The 22,034-nt window shown below is 34.9% G+C and overlaps 1 protein-coding gene across 8 annotated transcripts in view; it reads left to right on the top strand.

Annotated features, from left to right (window-relative positions):
• ZC3H12B (zinc finger CCCH-type containing 12B) overlaps positions 1–22,034 on the top strand; it is a 359,165-nt gene that overhangs the window by 99,864 nt on the left and 237,267 nt on the right. The gene's annotated exons all lie outside the window — the stretch shown is intronic.

Raw genomic sequence — 22,034 nt, 5'->3', positions numbered from 1 at the left:
ACTTCACAAAAAACTAATCCATGAAAAATAACTGACTTCAAATATGGTGGAAATGAAAAAAAATATGAAAATGTATAAATTTCTATGTACCATTAAGGACACAATTAAACAGAGAAAAAGCATTTAAAAAGAAAAGAAAAAATAAGATATTGATGAATAGTTAAAGAATTCTTTCCACTGGAGTTTAAAATATTCTCTGCTTCTCTTCTCAGCAGTTTTACATAGGGGCTTCTGGAGTGTAATACTCCACCCTCCAGATTGCTGGAGTGAGAGAAGTAAACATATAGGCAGAATTCCTGTAGGCAGGTTTTAGGCATAGGCAGGCTCCAGGCTCTTTACTGAATGCCAATTGATCTGGAGATTTTATTTATTTATTTATTTATTTATTTATTTATTTTTTTGGGTGCTGGGGGTAGAACCCAGGGCCTTGTGCTTACAAGGCAAGCACTCCACCAACTGAGCTATCTCCGCAGCCCCCTGATCTGGAGATTTTAAATCATCATACCTGCAGTACCTAGTACTTGCTGGTCCACGCTAGAACACTACCTCAGGAATCTCCCCTAGGTTCCACTTATGTGATGGGGGATCCAGTTTTTCATCCCCTATGTCACTTGGGGACCCCACATTTCCTGGTCTCCAGTTCAGTCTCCAAACAATTTCTCCTGCCCCCACTCTTTTGAGTTCCCATCCAGATGTGTCTCTCCTAGCAGGTCCTATAAGCAGTCAGACTGGAGGGGGAAGGTAAAGCTGGGTGGGTTTCCATGACCAGTTGTTCCATATGTAAACCTCTCTCCATGTTTGATTTTCTCCTGGTAACTTAGGCACAATCTATGTTGTGCAGTGTGTGTTTACTGGGCTTGTATTTTGCACTAAATTTGGGTTTGCCAGGAATTGACTTCCTCAGCTACTGGCCCCTGTATCATGGCTGCAAAATGTTTCCTTCCTTTTTCCTTTGCATGCTCCCTGAAGAGATGGTGGTTTCTTTTCTTGCACACGGATATTGTGTAGCATATCTTTCAGGTTTGTTGGGCAGTGTCCTTGGTCTCCAAAAGCTCAGTACCCAGATATACCTCAGGCCTCCCAAAAATGAAGGTTTCTTTAATTCCCTTGTCTATCTACTATGCTTACGGAGTGACCACTCTGGATGTGCTTCCTGACCACTTGTGGCAGCAGCTGTGCCTCTGGGGATATTTTCCTTATTTTATTATATCCAACTTCCTGTGTCCCCAATCTGCTTTGAATGTCCAGTTTTAAATTCCAGTAAGGTCCCCCACTTTGTTTTTTTGTTCACCAACTTTGTGGAGAAGGTGCCTGTCCGCTTTCATGGTTTCATGCCACTGAGCAGCCAGGAATGCGACTGCCTCTATTCTGCCATCTTGGATGAACTCCAAAAATCAGCTTTTTAATGCAGTTTACTCTTAGTTATTTCACAGTTGTTGTTCACAACTACTAGTCTTCCAGCCTGAAAACTATCCATTATCTGTTGAGCCTAATTGGGGATTAAGTAGTTCTTATTTTAGGAACTATTTCTACTTCATGAGACAAAACATTCTAACAAATGTGATGATTACATATAAAGCTTGAATTTTTAAAACAAAAAAATACCAAATATATTTTGTCATTTTTGTAGTTCAGCAAGATTACACTACCAACATGAATTCTCTCTTTTCAGGTGTCTCCCTTCTTTCACAGTTGTCACTTGTCATTGTCCTCCATTTATTTCTATTTTGCTTTATTTAATCTGCCAATCAGCAGAAAAAGAGGAAATCAAAAATTGTTATAGTTCTGTGTTAATAAAGTTAGTAAGCTTGAATGAATAGCAAAGGGCTCCTCAGTATTATTAGTAATATAAAAAATAATCCAGGTGAGGTTGTATATACCCACAATCCCAGTGAGTCAGGAGGCTGAGGCGGGAAGAACACAAGTGTAAAGCCACCTGTACAATTTAGTAAGGTCCTAAACAACTTAGTAAGACTATCTCTAAATAAAAAATAGAAAGGCCTGGGAATATGGCCCAGTGATTTAGTGCTCCTAGGTTCAATCCCCAATATTACTACTACTGCTACTACTTCTGCTTCTACTACTATTACTAATATAAGGAGTAATATTAGTTTCCATTTACTGAGCACTTACTATGTTTCAGGTACCATACTAAAGGCTTTCTATACATTGTTATTTAATCCTCACAATAGTTCTATGTGATAAGTAGTACTATTCCTATCTTACACATGGAGAAACTTAATCAGACAGGTTAAGTGTCTTGTCCAAAGTCACATAGTTAGTGAATTAGAGGTGATTGTGAAACATATGCTGGTCTGAAAATTAAAATCATTACATTATTTTAATTTTATATATATATAAATATTTATGGTTTTATGCATAATTATTTAATGTCAGAATGTCTGTCTCAATTGAACTGTAAGCTCTGTGATAAATAACATTAATTGTGTCTGTTTTTCTCAATATCATATCTCCAGTATCTTGCAGAGTACCTGAAATATGCTAGTTTATCTATAAATGCTTTATTAGTTAATGAATGACAGCATAATCCAACCAGGAAGTTGAACTAATCACACCTAATTCATGGTATATTATCATCATTGGTCTGTATAAAGGCCATCACTTGTGGACTTTTTTTGTTGTTGTCTGCTTTTACTTATTCACTTTTATATTCATTCCCTATTCTCTTTCCCAGTTCCCATTTTATTTTGTTTTTATTGGTTGATATTAATTATATGAAATAGTGCATCATGGCACATTCTCACATACATAAAAATATGATTTGATCAGTTTCACTCCTCAGTACCTCTTCTATCTTCCCCTCTTCTCTCCACTTGATTCACTTCCTATATCCTAATGGTTTCTTTTCTACGATCATGGTGTCCCTTTTTGTTCCTGTTTTTCCCCCCACATTTCCACGTATCTGAGTCTAACTTATTCCTCTCAAAATTATGGACTCCAGTTCCATATTTTACTGCAAAAGAAATAATTTTATTTTTCCTTATGGCTGAATAAAAATCCATTGTGTACATATACCACATATATATCTTTTATCTATTCATCTCCTGGCAGACACCTAGGCAGGTTCTTTAACTTGCCTTTTGCGAATTGTACTGCAGTAAACATGGGTATGTTGTGTCTCTGAACTATGCTGAGTTTAATACTTTTGACAAAATACCAAGGAGTGGTATAGCTGCATCATATGGTAGTCCTATTTTTAGATATTTGAGGAAATTTCATACTGATTTCCATAGTGGCTACAGTACTTTACATTTCCACCAACAATGTAGAAGAGTTCCTTTTCCCCTGCATCCTTGACAGCATTTAATATTATTTGTATTCTTGGTGATTGCATTTTAATTGGATTGACATAGAATCTCTTTTGATTTGCATGTCCTCGATAGCTGAAGATGATGAACATTTTTTCATAAAAGTGCTAGCCATTTATACATCTTTGTTTGAGAAGTATCTGGTTAGTTCATTTTCTCATTTATTGATTACCCATTTCCCATTTTAATGATATGTTCTATTTTGTGTATGAATTCTTACAAATTGTTAATTTTATCTGTGCATATATTTTTAAATGTATATGAATGGTATTATATTACATATTTCATTGTTTCTTATTTTATCTATTCAGCACTTCTTAAAATGTTTTGATGTTTCCTGAGGTATACTTAGTTCATTTTCTTAACTGATGCTTAACACAGTACTCTTCCCTCACCCTTGTTTTGATTTTTCTTTGTTTCAGTTACCATGGTCAGCCACAGTCCCAAAATATTAAATGGAAAATTCCATAAACAATTTGTGAGTGTTAAATTACATTATGTTCTTACGAGTGGTGTGATGAAATCTCAAGGCATTCTCTTCTGTTCCACTAAGGACTAAAATCATCTTGTCTTGCATATACACATTGTATTTGTTTATCACCTGTTGGCCACTTAGGAGCTGTAAGGGTTATCAGATTGACTATGATGATATTGCAGTTCTTATGTTCTAGTAACTAATATTTTACCTAATAATGACTCCAATGGGCAAGAGTAACATGCTAGCAATTCAGACATATCAAAGAGAAGTCATAAAGTACTTCCTTTAAGGAAAGAAATAAAATATGTATGTTGAGGTTGCTAAGATCTTAGGCAGGAATCCTCTATATTTTGAGGATAAAAAATGAAACTCATGCTGATTTTTTGCGTGCATTTTAGATGGGAAAATTATGTCCACAGTGCATGAAAATTGCTTAGTTAAGATGCAGAAGGTCCTTTCGTGTACTTTTTATACCATGTGGGTAGGGGGTTCAAGACGGTGGTGAGCATGTCGGTGAGCAAGTCTTGCTTCAGAGTTGAGAATAGCATCTCACACCTTATCACTGTCTTCCTCCAGTTCTCACCACAATTGTTGTCTTCAGTCATACCATGATCTGAATCAAAAATTAATTTTTAAATCATGATTTCTCTCTCTTTGCAACCAACCCTGATAATGCTTGTTAGTGCCTGTCACCAGATGTCCCAAGTGTACTCCTTTACCTCAGTTCTCAGACATGTCTACACAAAACCCTATAATGCAGGGAAGTTGCATGCGTACTGCAAAGGAGAGAATCAAGAATAGCCAGGCCTGTGAGTCTCACAGTATCCAGTATCACCCCTTACTTTTAATATTCCATATAGATATAGAGTTCATCTGTATGTCCATCTGCTGAAATGAGAAAAGAAAAGATCATGCACTGATTTAAAACAAAAAAGCTTTTAAAAAATCCTTTCCTTCTTTCTAGCTGAACAAAAATGTGCAGTTAATACTTGGTATTTGAAAATACAGTAGTGAATGTGGAAACAAGCCTGTCTGTATATCTGGTAGCTCTTTGCTTTGTTTTCCTTACCTGTATTCTGCCTAATGTTTGCTTCTGTGATAGTTAAATTGCCTAGCAAGCACACCTGTAGTTATGCAAATGGTATAGTAAAAAAGAAAAATTCCCGATTATTTCACCTTACATGGAGTAATCAGGAAAAGTGTAAAAACTTAAAAGTGAAATAAAAAATTTTATCAGTTAAAAAAAAAGATGCAGAAGGTGTTAAATTATAGGATTAGATATCATCATCCATGGTTTTAGACATCCACTGAGTGTCTTAATTCATATTTCCTGTGGATTCTGGAGTATCCAATTGTCCATACTGTACATTTATCACATTTTATTTGTTTTTGCTCCCTCAGTAAGGACATCTAGTTTGTTTCTAACACTACAAACATTATAGTAATTAAAATACATACACATGTCCTATTATTGTGTGAGAATTTTGCTGAGATAGATATATCACTGAAATCACTGAATATATATGGTATATATTAATTTGAGTAATTAGTGCCAGGTTGCTCTCAAGGGTGGCTTCATCCTCTATGCTTGAAGGCTCCTGTCTTCACAAGTCCCCTCCATTGTACATTACCATCCATTTTACTAAATTTACATGATTATAACATGATATTTCATTGTTTGAGTATGTTTCTCAAATATGCTAATGAGTTTGAGTATGTTTCATGTGATTTTATTTTTGGTGATTCCTTTTTTGTGAAATACCTGTTTATATTAGTCAGGATTCTATTGGAGTTCCTCATCTCTTTTCTGATTTGTAGGAGTTCCTCAGATATATTCTAGATTATATTTATGATAATTGTCACAAATACTTCATTAATAAATGACAACAAAGTCCAAGATTTGCACTGTTGTACTGTACTAATCTTGTTACAAAACTATGTCTTTAGGATACCTATATCAAGGGTTTAGTTAGAAGTGTTTTCTCTTCGTATTGTTAGTTATATTTACCTGAAATGTGATCTTCAGTTAGGTATAATGTGCAGTATACTTTTATTTTGTCTGTTTTGAAATTTGTAATATGCCTTAACAACTTATAAGGAAAACCATTTGAAAATATTGCTGAAATCTGACAAGATTGTTTTAAAAGACTATTTGAATAAATAGGCAGCATTAACCAATAACATTTTAAAACGAAAAGTGCTGAGGGGATATTTCTTATTAGATATTAAAATGAAACTTATAAAACTAGAATATTCAAAAGACTGTAGTCCTGAAATAAGAAAGTTCTGGCTGCTCAGTGGATAGTATATTTAGCCAAGGAAGAAATTTTAGTATACTAATTCCAAATATTAATTCAGTACTTATGATGCAGGCACAATTTAAGGTAACCATGATCACATTAAGTGAGGAAAATAACATCTCTGCTCTCATGAAATCTCCATTCTAGTGGTGTATTAGTACATACAGTTTTACGTAATTGTTGGGTTCATTTTTATATATTCATATCCATATTCATTTAGTATAGGTAAGTGCAATTTTCTTCAATATGTGAAACAGAGTTATATTTACTATTTGACTTAAATAAATATGTATGTATCTAATTTGTGATAAATATTTTGGGCACTTGCTATATGTATCATTGGAGAAATAGTATTTTTTCAGTAACTTGTATTAGTTCAAATTATGAAAAGCTATTTAGTGGGAAATGTTAAATCTTCACTTTTTAAAATAAATTTTCTTGTATTTATTTAGGGTATACAACATAAATGTTATAGGAAACATGTAGGTAGTAAAATGAATACTACTCTGAAGTGAATTAGCATATCTATCATCTTATATAGTTACCCCCTTTTTATTTGGTGTCAATAACAGTTAAAATTTATTCATTAAGCAAAAATCCAGAATGCCATACAATGTTTTAGCATACTATTCCTTTTGTACAGCAGAACTATAGATTTGTTAATCTTGCATATCTGATACTTTGTATCTTTTCACCTACATTTTGCCATTTTTTTCTACCCAAACTCCTGGTAATTCCTATTTTCTTCCTTATATATTTGAATTTTAAAAACATTTGTAAGATCCCATATATAAGTGAGAATATGCAATATTTTTATGTCTCTGACTTATTTCATTTAGCAAAATGTACTCCAGATTCATACCTGTCATGTCAAATAAAAAGATATTTTTAATAGGCTGAATAATGCTCCAGTGTATGCACATGTGCATGTGTGTATCAGTTTTTTATCCATTTGTTCATTGGCAGACACTTAAGGTTTTTTTCCATATCACAGTATTATGAAAAATTCTACAATGAATGTGAGAGTATAGATATCTTGTGAAGCTGTAATTTCATTAACTTTGGGTATGTAACTCCAGGGTCATAAGGTAGTTACATTTTTATTTATTTAAAAATCTCCATACTGTCTCATAATGACTGTATCAATTTGTATTCTCACTGACAATATACAATTTTTCCTTTTCTACACACCCTCGCAAATACTAGTTACCTCATCTTTTTGAGAATGATCATTTTAACAGATGAGAAGTGAGATTTCATTTGTGGTTTTGAATTGTATTTTTTGATGACTAGTTATATGGGTCACCTTTTCATATACTTATTGGTCATTTTTATGTTTTTATTAGTGCACATGGTTTTACATAGTTGTGAGATTCATTTTGACATATCCATAGTGTACAGAACACATTGTGTTTCATTTCAATCCCCCAAATTACCCCCTTTCCTCCCTTGTTCCCTCCCCAGTCCCCTTCCTCTATTATTATTCCTTCTATTTTTTCTTTAATTGGTACATTATAGTTATACATAGATGCATTTCATTGTGAGGTATTCATACATGTTCATAATATAATTCGCGAAATTTCATTTTGCATTTCTTCCCTTTTTCCATCCCTTCTCCATCCCCCGATCCCCTTCCTCTACTTTCCTTTTCTCCCTATTGTCTCTGTGAGATCCTCTTTTAAAAATTTCCTTATTTCTCTCTAGTTTCCACATGTGAAAGAAAGCATTCAACCCTTGAATTTCTGAGTCTAACTTATTTCACTTAGTATGATGTTCTATCCATTTACCAGCCAATGACATAATATCATTCTTCTTTTAAGGATGAATAAAAACTCCATTATTCATATATACTTATATTTATTTGTTGTCCATTTTGAGTGGATTTTTTATATAGTGTAAGATAACGATCTAGTTTCATTCTTTTGAATATGGATATAGAGTACCCCAGCACCATTTATTGAAGAGACTTGAGTCCAAACAGCTTGCCACGCAGCTCCTCCTCCAGCAACCACCCGTAGCTCTGGTATAGTCACTCTGAATCCAAGTGGCCACACTCCTCCTCCTCCTCCTGAGGGCAGGCCCTGGCGTTCAGGAGTGGTTGCTCTGAGTCCAAATAGCTCGCCGCGCAGCACCTCCTCTGGCAACCGCCTGTAGCTCTGGTGCAGCTGCTCTGAGTCCAAGCACCTCGCCACGCTGCTCCTCCTCCTCCTCCTCCTCCTCCTCCTCCTCCGGGCAGGTACCGGCGTCAGGGGTGGTCACTCTGAGTCCAAACAGCTCTCCTCACAGCCCCTCCTCTGGGCCGCCACCCGGAGCCCCAGTGGTTGCTCCGAGTCCCAGAGCTGTGCTGAGCAGCCTCCTCTACGAGGCTCCCAGTTGTCCGAGTTCACTGCTCCAGTGGGGGGAGGGGTGTTTTGCCGGCAGCTCTACTTCACAAAGTTCCCTGCGTTCTGGGACTACCGCCCCATCCGGGTCACCTCCCCTATGGGAGAGACTCACCCGGCTGCTTTGAGTTGGTCCCAAGTCTCTCAATATCTCCTCTTTTGAATCCTGAGTCCTGGAGCAACATGAAATGCAGCCACCCTCTAGTCTGCCATCTTGAAACCCCTAAAATTCTTAAATTTGGTCTTTCCATGATATCCCATAGTTCTTGGAAGTTCCATTCATGATTTCTTACCATCTTTTCTGTTTGGTCAACTTTATTTTCAAGATTAAATATTTAGTCTTCATTGTCTGAGGTTCTGTCTTCCAAGTGATCTAGTCTGTTGGTTATGCTTTCTGTTGAATTCTTAATTTTGGTTTATTGTTTCCTTCATTTCAAGGATTTCTGTTATTATTTCAGAATCTCTGTCTCTTTACTGAAATGATCTTTTGCTTTCTGCATTTGCTCTTTTAACTGTTTATTGGAGTGATCATTCATTGCCTGCATTTGCTCTCTTATCTCATCCTTTGCTTTATGGATCATTTTAATTATGTACATTCTTTTTTTTTTCAGTGCTGATTGAACCTAGGGCCTTGTGCTTGCAGGGCAAGCATGCTACCAACTGAGCTATATCCCAAGCCCTTAATTATATTCATTTTGAACTCCCTTTCGGACATTTCTTCTACCATGCTGTCATAGGATTCTGTTAATATAGCATCTTGGTTTATTGGGGGCACTTTGTTCCCTTGTTTTCTTATGTTGTTCATGTATGTTTCCTTTTAGCAATGCAGATCTGAAGTTTTGCAGTTACCCACCTATAGGTTTATAGTATTGCTGCTAGTTTTCAATACCTCACTTTTAAGGGGGAGATAAATATTAGCAGCACCCAATACAAACAATATGTATCCTTAAATCAAATAGCACCTATGAAGACATTAACTGTATTGTCATAATAAACAGAGAGCATGAGGTTTGCAATGAGGTTGGAGTGTAAGATGTAACTGTTAATGGGATTAAATGAGAGTATACAGAGGTACTATATCATAGGAAGAGTGAATGTGGGATCAAAAATTTGGATGTTAGCATGAGAAAAGGGAGAAAGAGACTCCACAGAAACATGTAAGTAAGAGAAAAATAGAGAAAAAAAAAATAAAAAATAAAAATAAAAAGTTAAAATTTAAAAAAAGTTAAAATAAAAAAAATTATACAATATAATTCTCATATACTATTCAAACCTTCCACTCTTCAGTAGCCTAATGCATCAGATGTACCTGACAATGGGTTTCTAGTCTCCAGCAGGTGCCTCATGGTGTGAGCTGCCCCATCTAAAGATGGTTGCTTGATCTTTGGGGTAATCCAAGATGGCTGCATAGGCTTCTGAATGCCTTGGTGGACAGGGAGCCATGGCATGCAAGTGCTGAGTTCACTTGCAGTGTGGGCATCCAGACGTGGGCAGGGGTAGAGGACACTGAGTCTTGAAGCACACCACTTTGTTTTTATAAGTTAATTACATCAGGTATTTTGTTATAATATTTGAAGCTGATTCATAGTATCCAAAATGTTCAAGGTACACTGATAAATCATTTATCATACCAAGAATGTGAAAATCAAAAATTGAAGAAAATATAATCAACATACCTTAACACTGAGATGAGTCAAACGTTAGAATTATCTGATGAGGAATTTAAAGCAGGTGTCATAAAAATACTTCAAAAAAAGGATTGTGAATTTTCTTGAAATGTGTCAAAATATTTCAGCAAGGAATAGAAGAGATGATAAAGGATTATATCAGTGAAATTGAGGAAAGACACTTAAGATTTACTCATCTTGAATAACAGAAGGAAAATAGACTTAAAAAATGAACAGGGGCTTTTAGAACAGTAACAAAGGATTTTACATTGATATCTTCAGAGTCCCATAACTAGAACAGAAAATGAGTAGCGCTGAAAATGTGCTAGAAGAAATGACAGAAAACTCTCTAAATTTGACTCCAAAATTTTTAGAAAACTAAGTGAAGCACAAATATAATATACTCAAAGGATAAAAAGGAGAGGGAATCTCACCAAAATACATGAAAGATGATTGGAGTAGACAAAGGGGATTAAGGAGCAGGAAGAAGGGACAGGAAAAGGGAAACATAGTGGAATGAATCTGACCGAACATTCATATGTTCATGCATTTATGTGACATGGTGGGTCCTGGCATTGGGTGTATCCACAGTACACTTGTTTTAAAAAGAAGTAAACTATAAATGGATTGAAGAGGGATCAGTGGAGTAGAGGGAGGGGAGTGAGGGGCAGGGTACATTTTGAAAACTCAATTAGAGTGGGTTATGTTCCATACTTTGGTGAAAATATCAGGGTGTACCTGGTGTTGTACATAACTAAAATAATAAATAGGTATAATATATATGTATTATATATATATAATTTTAAGAAAGAGACCCACACCAAGACACATAAAAATTAAACTTCGGATAACTAATGATAAATTCTTGAAAACAATGTGAAGAAAATGGTACTTTACACACACAGGAAAAACCATTCTAATAACATCTGGGTTTCAATAGAAACCATAAATGCTGGAAAGAAATGGCACAAAATTTTTCAAGTTCAGAAAGAAAAGAAATTTTACCTGCAGATACCATATCTGGCAAAAATATTCTTCTGAAATGAAAGAAAACTAATAATCTGTGATTAATCAAACCTAATTTAAAATAATAACTAAAGAAAGTTTCTAAACAAAATGAAAATGATAACCACAGAAGTCTTAGTAACAAAATACATAAGGAACTTATATAACTCAATACAAAAAAGTCAAATAACCTAATTTACAAATGGACAAAGGACTTAAATAAAATTTCTCCAAAGAAGATACAGGTGACCAATAGGTAAATGAAAATGTGCTCAACATCAATCATTGAAGATATGCAAATCTAAACTACAATGAGATATTACCTCTCAACAATTGGAATGAATGGATAAAGAAAATGTGGTATATATATACAATGGATTATTACTCCCACATAAAAATATAGGTAATTCTACCATTTATGGCAACATGGAAGAATCTTTAGGACATTATGCTAAAAGAAATTAGACAGACACAGAAAGACAATACTGTATGATTTCACTTACATGTGTAGTCTTTCTAATTTTTTTTTTTTTTTTTTTTTTTTTTTTTTTTTTTTTTTTTTTTTTTGCGATGGAATCACACTATGTTGCCCAGGGTGGCCTCAAGCTCCTGGGCTCCTGTGGTCTTCCTACCTCATCCTTCTAGGTAGTTAGGAGTTGGAATTACAGGTATGTGCCATTGTGCTCTTCTATGTTTATAATCATCTAAAACAGTCAAATTTTAGCAAATCATAAAACAGTGTCTGTCTGGGTCTAGGGTTGGAGAAATGGGAAGGTGTTCATCAAAGGATATAAACTTTGATAGAAGATGAATAAGTTTTGAGAGCCAATGAAAAGCATAGTGACTATTGTCAATAATACTGCATTGTATACTTGAAATTTTCTGAGAGTAGATCTGAAGTGTCCCTTCCACATGCACACAGAAAAAAATGGTAAGTATGTGGCCTTATTTGTATGTTAGTTAACTTAATTATGGTAATTATTTTACAACATATAGGCATGTCAAATCATTATGTTGTAATTTCAATATATACACTTTTCATTTGTCAATGATAATTCAATAAATTGGGAAAAGGTTTGGAAATTCAGAATGGAAAGAAATCAGCTAATAGATTATCCTCACACATTTCTTTTTCTATTGTTATACTTTTTCTATTATAAGAATTCTTAGCACAAGATATACCTTCTATATTTCCTATGTTTTAACTGACAAATAGTAATTACATACATTTATATGGTATGATGTTTTGATCTTTCTGTAAATGGTGGAATGTTTAAGTCAAGCTAAGTAAAGTGTTTATCATTTTGCCTACTTATCTTTTTATTGTGGTGAGAACATTTAAACTCTAATTTTTTACAGCTTTGAAATACACATTACATTATCATTAGGCATAATGTTATACAACAGATCTCTAGTACTTAATCATCTTGTTAAAGGCTTCTGAACCACATGGTCAAGTATAGTCACAGTGATATCCTCATTTCTGGTACCAATTTCTGTGTTAATCATTTTTTACCTCTGTGACCAAAATACCTGACAAAAACAAGCTGTAGGAGGAGAAGTTTATTTTGGCTATTCAGAGGTTCAGTCCATGGTTGGTCAGCTCCAAGGCAGAAACATCCAAGTAGAACGGAATTTTGAGGGAAAGTCACTCAACTCGTTGCCAGCAAGGAAGCAGAGAGAGAGAGAGAAAGAATCCAAGGACAAGATACAGTCCTAAAGGGCATTCCCTCAGTGATCTACTTTCCCCAGCCATGCCCCATGTGCCTACAATGACAGCCCAGTAGTCCATTGAAATGATTAATCTGTCAAGTGTCCTAATCCACTGACAAGGTTACAGCACTCATAATCCACGATTTTTATCTCAACATTGTTGTATCTCCTAACACATAAGCTTTGGGGGGACATTAAAAATTCAACCATAACAGCACAGTTAAGCCCTAGCAAACCTATAAATTACTGTAAATCTAAGTGATATAAGCACATCATTTAAAAGGAAAAATTGGCAGATGGTTTGAAAAATGAATACATCAATATATTGTCCGAGAAATTCACTTAAAATACAACAGCTTAGATTAAAAGTACTAAAGAAACATCATGAAAACATAAAATTGCAGAAGTGACTATTATAAAGTCAATTTTAGAACAAAGAAAATTAGAGCAACAGAGAAACATTACATAAATGATAAAAGGATCAACATAGGAAGACAAAGTTCTTAAAATATATAAATATTCTAAAAATTTCAATAGTTGGAATAACTAAGTTTTAAAAATTGGCAAAATACATGAATTGACATTTCACAAATGAAGATATACAGATGTGAAAGAAGCCACTGAAAAGATGTGCAACATCATTAGTTCTCTGATTCTTGTCAGTATGTGCCAACTAATCCTTGAAGTTCATTGGGATTGTAATCTCTTTCTTCCCTTAGCAGTCCAAACATGATTTTCTTTTAATTATTATTATCCTGTGTGATGGTTTGGATATGATGTGTCCCCCAAAGCTCCTGTGTTAATGCAGGAATATTTGGAAGTGAAATGATGAGATTATGAGATCTATAACCTAATTGGTCAATCCTATTTTGAATGGACTGACTGGGTGATAACTATAGGAAGATGGGACATGATTAGTTCTGTCCTGGAAGGATTCATCTTGCCCGTACCTTTCCTCCTCCCTCTGCTTCTTGGATGCCATGAATGGAACAGTGCTCTTCTACCACACCTTTCCTCCATGATGTGCTGCCTCACTTTGGATGCAGAGCAGTGGAGTTGGCCATCTGAGGACTGAGACCTCTGAAACTGTGAGCCCCAAATAAAATTTCCTCCTCTAAGATATTCTTATCAGGTATTTTGGTCACATCAACACAAAGCTGACTAAAACAGTCTGGCATCCAGGAAAGGAGTTGTGCTAGCTACTGAGGTGCACCTGTTGCCTAAATTATTGAGGTTTCTGCAACATCTTTGGAATGGAGGTTCCTCTTTTGTAGTGATTCCTCTCTTTTAGCGAGGAGAGTTAAGTTTATTTTAAAATAAATTGCACATTTAAGAATTTAGACTTCCTAGTATACAATAGTATAAGTTTTCACAAAATCATATTTTTCTATCCACCATCACAAATAAGAAACATGAAAGTCCCATTACCTGAAAAACTTCCACTCCCTCCTTACATCTACCTCTTCATTACAATCTCATCTCTGAGCACCCACCAATCTGTTTTCTGTACCTGTGTTTTTTTCCTTTTTAAAAATGTCATATAAATGAAATCATATCATATGTAGCTTTTATACTCCAGCATCTTTCAATTTGCGTATCTATTTGAAATTTATCCATATTATAAAACATAACAGTGGTTCTTTCATTTTGATTGCTGGTAAGCATTCTATTTTATGGATGTGCTACATTTTATTTATCTTTTCATCAGTGGGTTATTTCTAGAATTTAGTGGTTATGAACAAAGTTATTGTAAAACCACTGTACAGCTTTTGCATGAGCATAATTTTGCATTGCCCTTGGATAAACATTTAAGAGTGGAATTCTTTGTTCCTGTTTTAAGCGTATGCTAAACTTTTAAAGAAACGAGATTTTCCAGTATTTGGCATTCCACCAGCAATATATGAAACTTCTAATGACTGCAGCTCAGTTAGCACTTGAACTTGTTAGTTTTATTTTAAAAAATTTACTCATTTTAATGAATGTTAATGATATATATTTGTGATTTAACTTTTAATGAGACCTTGCAGCATGCCAGATGCAGACTAAGCATTTTACATCTACCTGATATAATCCTTTATGAGAGACAAAATGCATTTGACATTTAAGGACATGATTTTACTTGGGCTATTGCAGTAAGAAGCATATCCATTAATGGGGACCAACTAAAAGAGAAGGAAGGAAGCTCTTGGTTTTATAAAAGCCTGTAAATCAAGGATTTACACTTATTGAGGAAGGGTGGAAGGGTCTTTACTTTGGAATACGTAAAATCTCTGAAGACCTTTTGTGATTAAGTTAGCCCTTTCTAAGGACATGAAAGCATTATTCCTCTGTGAGCAGATGGTTCAGTTCAAGTTGCAACACAGTTGTCTGTCACATTCGTTGTATGAAGTATTTTCTCTTATTTTTCCCACTTTACAAATGAGGAAACTGAGACTCATGGAATTTAAGACTCTTTCCAAAGATTACTCAGCTAATGAGTGGCTAAGCCTGTGCTAGAAAAACCATTTTTCTAGAGCAGAGACTATTTTTATGGCTGTGTCCTGAGGACATTTATAGTGCTTGGACTTTAAGAGGTTCCTGAATAGATGTCAGTTCAATGAATAGAAGAATGTCAGGCCTATACAGAATTGCTAACAGTCAATATTATGTCTACACCAGGATATTTAGCCATTTTTTCTTAACCATATTGACTTTTAAACATTTACATTTTAAAAGAAAAAAATTTCAAATGTTAAGAAAACCGGGGAGAAATAATTGTAGCATGATAAAATGTTCTACGTTCATGAAAAATAGTTTTCTTTTAATGTCTTTGACTTTGGTATCAGGTTGATGCTGGCCTGCTAGAACTTGAAAAATATACCCTTCTGAGTTGTGGTAGAATGTGTATAGATTTTGGTAATATTTGTTAAAGATATAACAAATATTTACATCTTTGGTAGAATTTACTAGTGAAGCCATCTGAGCCTATGGTTTTATTTTACATTTCTAAATGATGACTTTGAACATCTATTCATTTGCTTATTTACTGTCATTCATCTTCTTTGGTAAAGTGTGTGTTCAAATATTTCACTCACTTTGTGAAAGGTTCTGTGTTTTAATATTGGTGAGTTTTTGAAAGTGCTTTATATATTATGAAAGAAGACCTGATATTGCTATGCTTCAAAACTTACTAGTGAGTGAGGTTTGCAACATGGCCAACTAGAAACTTCCCCTGCCCATAGAAACACCCCAATTAATAATTACCTTTGATTAACTAAATTAGAGCATTGGAGAAAGTAAATCAACTACAAAAAGCTTGTAGATCACATCAACCTGGGATGGTCATAAAAAGAGAATAAAATGTCTTGACTCAGCCACCTCATCCCCCCAGTTGGGATCAGCTCAGAACCAGAAGAGGGAATCAGGAGATATTTCCCCATATTGGGAAAAGGTAAGCAAGAGGACACCATTATCCCCTATCACCACCATGGACACCTGCTGTTGCTACAGGAGATTCCTACAGTCCTTGTGGGCTCTCAGCTCTGCCAAACCAGTCCCCCCAGAGTCAAAATGCTGAGCTCCTCCCAGAGAAAGAGCCTACACTAATGCTGTACTCCACCTGATTTACTGCTGTCTATTCATTGTGGTCCATGTTACTACTACTCTGTGCCTTTTTGGAACTGGAACTACTGCTATAATGTGTCTCTTCTGAGACTGTTATCATTGCATCCCTCTATCTCTGAGGCTCAGCTGACGCTGCACCATGTACACTTAGTAGTGTGCTGTTCTTGAGCAGAGCTTCTGCTATGCTCTACCACCTAAGTGCAAGCTACCACATCTCCATCTCCCAATTCCAGTTCCTGGAGCACCCTTCCCTTAGGACCAAGCTAAATTGGTGTCCCACTCCTGAAGACCTAGACCCTTGAATTACTGGAGCAGTCATGCCGTAGCACCACAGACGGGTCAGCATCCAACCCTCCATGGATTTCAGGCAGGCAACAAGAACACCAGAACAGCTCCCATCTTCTACCAGAAATAAAGTAACATTCTTCCCAAAGGGGGCTTCAAAAGCACTCCTGAGATATGAGATGTTGCACCTCCCACCATTAAAGCTGAAGTGGTGCTCCACCAATAGGAAGCCAAAGGCTTCACTCTGCATTCTGGGACTTAGTGGACAGACTACCTCATGTACTAGAGAATCAACACATTAGATGAGCTCAGCCACCTACTTTCAAGGTCAAATAGGTATCACTCCTCTGGCCTGGAACTGGGGAGTAGAATCTTCACTGCACTGCATCCAGATCCTTAATGCACAAGCCTCAACAGCATATTGCCATCCCTGGGGTTCTTCTTGCTGCTGTACTTGGCCTTAAAGAGCCTGGGTTACTGCTGTTTTACCCCATTCCCCAGAGCCTACACTATCACTATATCCTATTGGTTCTGAGTCATAATTTGGTGTTATGACCTGCTCCCCAGTTTCTGAGTCTCCTTCTCCTGAGTATCCTGTCTTCCCTAGAGCCATGCCATTGCTGTGCTGTGTACTGTGGGGACACAACCACAGCTGTATTCCAACTGCATGGGCCCAAGGTGCCTGGGTGTGCCTTAGAGCAACAATTTCTGACTTAATAGGAGAGATGCATCTGATATTCATGCCTTGGAGAAAAAAAAAGTCTATACCTAAATGTCAGATTGTAAAGTAGTTTTGCAAGACATTGATCCCAGGAACCTGGATTCATAGCTGTTCTGTTTACTATTACCTGGATCCCAGTACCACTGTGGCTGATTCTGATCTGTATTAAACACAATGGCAAGAGAGATCTCCTCAGCAAAGACTCTCCACTGTGAGGAAGGGAAAAACAGAAGGATGTCTAAATTCTTGCTTTAATAATCTGTGCAAACACTATCACTGCAAAAAACTCCTGCTGCCTAGGACACTGAGGCACACAAAGAACTGATGGTGACAAATTTAGAAGCTGCACATCTCTACCAACCAATACAAAGGCCAGAGTCACCATATCTTTCTGAACAAGTACCCTCTGGCCTATCTACAGGTGAATATTTTCCCTTACAAAAGCTACTCTACTCTGTAGTCTGGAAAAGGTAACACCACCAGATGCGCAAATATCAATACAGGGACAAAAAAAGCATGAGAAAGCAAGGGAATGTGGCACCCTCAAAGGAACAGAATAATTCTCTTGTATCTGACCCCAATGAAATGGAAATTAATGAATTGACTTAGAACAAATTTGAAATAATTATATAAGGAAACTCAGCAAAATACATCAGTATAAAATAGTGAAATCAAGAAAACAATTCATTATATGAGAAATTCAAGAAAAACATCATTATCATGAAAAACAAATTTTGGAACTAAAAATTTAATTAATAAAGGGAAAAATAGAGTTAAGAACTTAGGCAGCAGACTAGATCAAGAAAAAGAAAGAGGTTGTAAACCTGAAGATAGTTCTTTTGAAAGGATTTGGTCCAATGGGGAAAAAAGAGAGAAAAAGAATGAGAAAGAGTGTCCACAGGGGAAAAAAGAGAAAAAGAATGGGAAAGAGTGAACACAGTCTATGGAACTTCTGGAACATCAGTAAGCAAACACATACTCATGCTATGGAAATTTCAGAAGGAAAAGAGATAGGGACAGAAAACTTATTTAGTAAAACATTATCTGAAAACACATTTTAGTAAAACCGTCAAAAGTTAAAAGGCATAGAAAAAATTTTAAGCAGCAGGAGAAAAACATCAAGTCATATAGAGTCTCTATTAGAATATCATCAGATTTTTCAGCAGAAGCCTTTCAGACCATGAGAAAATGGAATGATTTATTCAAAGTGCTGAAAGAAAAAAAATTCAGCCAAACACTATGCAAAACAAAGCTGTCCTTCAGAAAGAGAAATAAATCTTAGGAAGACAAATGAATGCTGAGTGAATTCATCACAATTAGACTTGCCTTCCAAGAATTGCTTACATGGGAACTCTTCTGGCAGAAAAGAAAGATGATAATTACTACCATGAATGTATATACGAGTATGAAACTAACTTTTGGAAGTCCATAGACAAGTACAGAATACTCCAATGACTATAATGATAGTGTGTAACAATACATTTCTCTAATATGAAGGTTAAAAATTAAAATGGTCAAAAGTCAAACTACAAAAACCTAAGGAATACAAAATACAAAAAGATATAGCATGAATAGATGTAAATTGTTTCAAGGAGGGTAAATGTCTAGAGTTTTTGTATGTGACAAGATATCAGCTTAAAATAGTAGGCTATAACTGTGAAGTGTTTTTTGTTAGCCTCATGATGAACAGAATCAAAAACCACAGCAAATATACAAATAAGCAGAAATCAAAGCATAGCATAGAGAAATTTATCTTAATCGTAATGGTAGACAACAAGAGGTGAGTAGAGAAGCAAAAGACACAAAAGAAACCAAGAAATTTTATTTTAGTTTGCATTGTACATTATAATTATACATAATAATAGGATTCATTGTTACACATTCATACACATGCATAATATAGTTTGATCAATCTCATTCTGAAGTATCTCCTCTTCCCTTCCCCTCCTCCCTGCCCCTTAGTCCCTCCTTTTTCTGGTTTCTCTTTTATTATGTTTTGAATTAGTGTATTATAATTATATGTAAAAGCGGGATTAATTATAGTACATTCATATACAGATGTAGCATAATTTGGTTGACTTTGTTTCCCAATACTTTCCCATTCTCTCCCCTTCTTCCTCCTTTTCAATCCCCTTCCTCTATTCTATTTGTCTCCCTTCTCTTTTTGTGAGATCCCCCTTTTATGACTTTTATTTCTCCCTAACCTCCACATATGAGAGAAACCATTCAACCATGGACTTTTTGAATCTGGCAATTTTACTTAGCATTGTATTCTTTGTTCCATCCATTTGACATAATTTCATTCCAGAAGATGAACTTGAATATAAACAGACTGCATTCTCTAATCAAACTACATGGAATTTTCATTTTATAGGGTTTTTTTTGGGTGGGGGGTGCTGGGGATCAAACCCAGGGCCTTGTGCTTAAAAGGCAAGCACTCTACTGACTGAGCTACCTCCCCAGCCCCCTGGAATTTTCATGCATTTAACAAATGAAGACCTAAATGTAAGCTGGCTCCAGAAAGCTCACATATGTTTAATGACACACTATAGGCTGAAAGTGAAAGCAGGGATGAAGATATTCTATACAATTGATAAACAAAAGTGATCAGTTATAAACTTAAATTTGATAAAATTAGATTTCAAATTAAAATCTGTCACAAGAAATAAAAGTCATTATTTAATGATAACATGATTAATTCATCAAGAGGACAAAATTTTAAATATATCTACACCCAACATTGGAGCAACAAAAAATATAGACAAATATTAATGAAAATCAAAGGAGAACTACCACATTCAATACCATCTTTTCAACAATGATTAACTGGTCAGAAAATTAAGGAAGAATCACTGATTACAACTGGATCTAGTATACATACACATAATTTTCCATTCAACAACATCATACAAATATTCTCCAGCACAAAGGGAATTTTCTTCAAGATACCCCATATTTTAGAGCACAAAACTAGTGTTAAGGGTTATTTACAAGCAGGTACAGTAATTTAACTGTAAAGAAAATGTGTTTTACATATATATGTAATATGGGGATGTTTTAAGTGAAGTTGCAGACAGACTGGTAACTGCAGATTTTAAAAGAGTGATATTTTCAGTAGTCACTGTTGTAATAAATTAACTGCAACCAAAAAGAAAAAAACTAGTTTTAACACATTTTAAAAGACTGAAATCATGTCTAGTATACTTTCAGAACAGTTTTATGAAACTAGCAATCAGTAATTGGATGAATGTTGGAAAATTCACAAATAAGTGTAAATTGAAGAACACATTCCTAAAAATCCAATGTGTCCAAAAAAGAAACATGAAATTAAATATATATATATAGATAGATACACACACATGTATATGTATAAACAAATAATGGAAGCAACATACCAATAAAAGCTATAATATGCAGAAAACACAATTCTAAGAAGTTTATAGGGATAAATGCCTGCAATTAAAAATGAAGAAAGATTGGGGCTGGGTATGAAGCTCAGAGGTAGAGCATTTTCCTAACATGCATAAGGGCCTGAGTTCAATCCCCTGAATACTAAACACACACACACACACACAACACACACACATGCCCACATAGCCTAAAATCAGTAGAAGGAAATAATATAATTTGGAACAGAAATAAATGGGGAACAGAAAAATCAAAGAGTTAATGAAATTAAGTACATTTCTTGAAAACAAGAACCTTAATTGACAAACATTAACTAGTGTAACAAAGGAAAAAAGAGAGAAGACTCAAGTGTATAAAAATTTAAAGTAGAGAAACTACAAACACACCTCAGAAATAAAAAGAACAATAATGGACTATTATAGAACAGTTACATGCCAACAAATTGGATAACCTAGAGGAAATGAACACACTCTAGCACAAATACAGCTAACCATGATAGAGTTTAGGAGAAACACAAAGCTTTAACAGATCATTAAAAGATAAACAGATTTAAAAAGTAACCAAAATATTTATTCCAACAATACCTGAATAAACTTTCTTTTCATCTGCTCATGGAACTTACTGCAAAGTAGATCATATATTAGATCACAAAGTGAGTCTCAGCAAAATTTAAAAAATAAATAAGTAAATAAATAAATAAAAATATGACCTTCAGTATTCTTAGATCATAGTGGAATAAAATTAGAAATCAACACTAAGAAAAGAAAGGAGCTATAAAAACACATAGAGATTAAATAATATACTTTTTATAATGAGTGGTTCATGGAAGAAATCAGAGAAGAAATTTTGAAATTTTTAGAATCAAATAAATATAAACACAGCAAACCAGATTTTGCGGGATACATCTTACAAAGTTCAAGGAAAAAGACATCGCTGTATGATTGCCTACATAAAACAGAAAGATCTCAAATATATAACTTAATGATACATCTTAAGGTCTTAGAAAAACAAGAACAAACCAATTTCAAAACCAGTAGAAGGAATGAATTAATAAAGATCTGAGGAAAAATTAATGAAATAGACCAGGAAAAGCCAATACAAAAGACAAATAATGCGTAGTTGGTTATTTAAAAAGTGAAACAAG

This window comes from Sciurus vulgaris (assembly GCF_902686455.1).
Source record: "Sciurus vulgaris genome assembly, chromosome: X".
NCBI classification, from domain to species: Eukaryota; Metazoa; Chordata; class Mammalia; order Rodentia; family Sciuridae; genus Sciurus; species Sciurus vulgaris.
Note: the sequence above shows the minus strand (reverse complement) of the source record. Positions and strands in the feature narration are given on the sequence as shown.